The following is a 4,189-nucleotide window of genomic DNA, read 5'->3' as shown; positions in this document are numbered from 1 at the left end:
TGTCTTTCTCTAGATTGGGTTATATTCTTTCATTTTTCAGCAACTTTTTTTTTTCCTTGTTTCTTCTTATTTACTGTGTTTTTACAGCCTTTATATTTTTCAAGCTATTTCATCAAGAATCCTACCTATAGTTATTCCAATTTTGTCTTTTTTTTACTTTCTTAATTTGATTTTGTTTTCTTTTGAAGTTCAAAAACTTTAAATTGACCATCATGCATCTATCTCAGTTTTCTGTCATGATTTCCATCAATTTAAAATTATAAAAGCAATAGTTTCTTCTAATTTTTTAATATCTGAAACAATCAGGTTTGGTTTTGTAAATGATGTAAGGCAAGATGCTTACCAATATTTTTTTCCAAAAAGTTGTATATTCCATCATTTCTTAGATAATTCATTCTTTTCCATAATTTAAAATGCCTTGTAATTTTTATCATCAACAGTGTACAAACTTTGGGTAGGTTGCAGAAAACTTTGTAAGTTTTCTAGAAACTTTGGAAGCTTGTAAAAAAAAAAAAAAAAGAACGAACATTGCCCTACATCATGACAGGCAAGTAGCATAACAAACTTCATGTGATGAGACAATCTCTCTGGTAGAAATTGCACCCTCTGCTCATTGTTATTACCAACACCATAAAATATGAGTCCTGTACTGAGTCCAAAATGGCTGATATATATGGCACAGAAAACTGCTAGGAGCTACAGAAAGAACAAGCCCCGAGAAACAAGCTGCTGAAAGATGAAAGCAAAGTAAAACTAACCTAGAGAAAGACATTGAGTAACATGGCCTTAACAGGAATATGAAACCAGGAAGCCTTTGAAAGTGACAGAAGGGTAAGCATGAAAGCAAGGCCAGGGAGAGGAAAATGGCTAACACCTAACGAAGCATGAAAGAGGCAAAGTGTGAGGAACCTAGAATATATGAACCTGTGTCACATCTCTTGGTAAATGCCATTGTAGCAAATCATTAATGACGCTCACTACACCAAATCACTAAAAGCATAAAACTTATACCGCTGCAAGTGTGGTAACATCCCTCCTCCCCAATTTAACATATAAAATCCATGAACTTTATTTCATGTCATAGCTTTGGAGAAAGTCCCAATACATCTACATACCCCTCAGTTTCAAATTCAGGCTTTTTTAGGAAATAAATTTATGGTTGAGGAACTGTCTTTTAATATTTCTCCAGTTAAAATAAGTTTTATTGCTCTCCTAAACCAAGGGTAAAATACAGCATAAATCAAAGGATTTAGAGTAGAGTTATAATAAGTGAACCAGCAAAATATTTCATAGACATAGGAAGGGGTCATAGAGCCCAAAAAAGAATAAAAAACTGAGTCAATCATATACGGTAACCATGAAATCAAAAACACTACCAATGTGACCCCCGGAGTTTTAGCTGCTTTTCTCTCTCTTGGTCACGCTGGCTTTGTAAGTTCCAGATGAAGACTCTGCTTTGCTATTACTATTTTCAATCTTTTTAGCCTGCTTTCTAGTCACAAGAAAAATCTTACTGTAAAGAATTATCATAACAAGAGTAGATATGAAGAATAACAGAAAATCTACCAAAACCCAGCCTTGATTTACAGCGATTTGACAGCCACCTATGCAGTTGAAGGCACTTACAATTTCCTCCAACCCATCATCATTCACACCTGTGTAGCATACGGCTCCGCTGTAGACAATTTGCAGGATCCAGGAGAGGCCAATGCATATTCCTGACACAGACACCGTGAACTTGGTAGGATAGACCAGACGTTCAGTAACAGCAATGTACCTGTCCATGGATATGAAGCACAAGTGGAAAAGAGAAGAGTAGCAGAATGCCACATCACAGCACATGTAGAAAGTACAAAAAGTATCCCCAAAGTACCAGCAGCTCACCACTGACCTGACCATACTGAAGGGCATCACGGTAACTCCAACCAAAAAGTCAGCGCACTCCAGGGAGGTAATGAGAAAATTGGTTGAAGAGTGCAGTTGCTTGAAATACAGGACTGAAATCATCACCAGGAGGTTTCCAAACACTGCCAGCACAGCCCCACAGCCAAACACGGTGTACAGGACCATCCTGGGTCCAGGCGAGTAGGGAGATTTAACACAGGATCCACTCATGTTCTCATAGCAGAGCTGCTCGGGGGCAGGTGGGGAAGTACTGCTGCTCAAGGTGCTGCTGTTTACACTGGGAGACATTGTTCCTTTTGGAATTCACATACAATAGAGCAGCTTCACATTTCCTGAAGGGAAAGAAAAGATCCCTTAAACTGGCTATTCATACTTTAGTTACCACAAGGTAGTACCACAATAGTACGATGTAACAATTCTCCCATGAACTGTTACATTTCCATTTTAATTTCAATCTCTGAACATATGAAATAATCAGAAATTCCACTTAAATGCTCAAGAAATTTTAGTTATTATTAATTATTACCATTATTTTTGTACTTCAGTATATAATGGAAACCCTGTTGGCATAGTGGTTAAGAGCTACGGCTGCTAACTGAAAGCTTGGCAGTTGGAATCCACCAGGCACTCTTTGGAAACCCTACGGGGCAGTTCTACTCTGTCCTATAGGGTCACTATGAGTAGGAACCGACTTGACAGCAATGGGTTTGGTGGTTTTTGGTTCAGTATATAATTGGGGAACGTTTTTGAAACCCAGTAAGAATTTAACTTCAAGCAGATCTGTTGCAAATTTGCTATTGCCACAGAGGATTTCTTGCCTTGCAATCCACCTAACATCTTTTATTACCTGGTGTTGAGCCTGTGGTGTTCCTCTTTGTAAAAGGTAATGAGATGTGATTAGATTTGTTATTTGTGTTACTTTGTACTACCTTTCACCAATACAAGGCTATCTGAGGCATTAATAATAAAAACCCACAGGACACACAGCCCATGTCCTAAAACACCCAAGATGGGGCCCCTGTAGGGCAAGGTGTGAACAGTGACAAGAAACTTGTATTTAACAATCTGAACTGAAAACTTATTGCTTGACATAGAGTAATCTCAACACTAAAATCCAACAGAGACAATATTATTAAGAAAAAGGTGATTATGCCATTATTCATAAACAAAGATACGACAATCCAAAACAAGCCTTTACAGACCCAGACTGTCAATTCATCCCAGAATACAATGATCTAAATAAAATAGATATTTACTTCTTGCTATGCAAAGTTCAGAATGGGTGTTGCTGATGTGCAGGCTGCTCTTTTCTAAATTGTGATTTGAAAATCCAGATTCCTTTCAGGTCTTGGATCTACCCATTTTACCATCTGGCTTTCATTTAGTCATTTGCATCTGCCACAATCTACAGGGGAGGAAAATAAAAAAAGACAGTACACCATGACTTAAGTATATTCTGATAACAGATGATTGCTTTAACGTTACAAAATCAATAGAATTCAGTACATCATCAGATTAAAATTTTATGACCACCTGATGAAATTCAGAAAAAAATTATTTGATAAAATTTAACACTTATTCTTTATTAAAAAGAAAAACTCTTCACAAGCTGAAAATAAAACAGATCTTCTGGATGTATAGGGCTCTCTACAAGAGGGACCTACAGCATTTATTAACCTTCATACTGAAATTTGAGAGCGCTGTATTTCAGATCAGTAAGAAGGCCATGGTGCTTCAGTAACCAGAAGATTCATGGGGTGTGAGTCTTCCCAAGGCACCCATAAAACCAAATGTGGTTCACTCATTTCATCAATTTGACATTTATATTTGCTTTTTTTAAGAAGCGTTGTTTATTAAAAAATGAAGATGCCAAGATTTTGTCTCACTTATTTTAGACTTGTTATTAGGAGGGACCAGTCTCTAGAGAAGGATATCATGTTTGGTAGATGGTCATCAAAAAAGAAGAAGACCCACAATGAGATAGACTGACAAAATGGTTGCAACAGTGAGCTCAAATAAAGCAATGATTATGAACATGGTACAGGGCCAGGCAGTGTTTCGTTCTGTTGTACATAGGGTCACTATGAATCAGAACCAACTCAATAACCCCTAACAACAACAACATTAAACATCTATACGCTCTCCCCACTTATCGACATGGTTAGGTTCCAAAGACCAGGTTGTTACATAAAAATCAGAATTATGCAAATATGGAGGTTACTACAACAGATCACAAAAAGGAAGATGGCTACATCATTACGTAACTGCCAAACCACTAAGAATC

The 4,189-nt window shown here is 37.1% G+C and overlaps 1 pseudogene; it reads right to left on the bottom strand.

Moving 5' to 3' along the window:
- Positions 1 to 1,130: 1,130 nt before the first annotated feature.
- On the bottom strand, positions 1,131 to 2,193 carry LOC126070215 (trace amine-associated receptor 6-like; annotated as a pseudogene).
- Positions 2,194 to 4,189: the final 1,996 nt, after the last annotated feature.

Source organism: Elephas maximus, chromosome 1 (genome assembly GCF_024166365.1).
Source record: "Elephas maximus indicus isolate mEleMax1 chromosome 1, mEleMax1 primary haplotype, whole genome shotgun sequence".
In the NCBI taxonomy this organism is placed as follows: domain Eukaryota; kingdom Metazoa; phylum Chordata; class Mammalia; order Proboscidea; family Elephantidae; genus Elephas; species Elephas maximus.
Note: the sequence above shows the minus strand (reverse complement) of the source record. Positions and strands in the feature narration are given on the sequence as shown.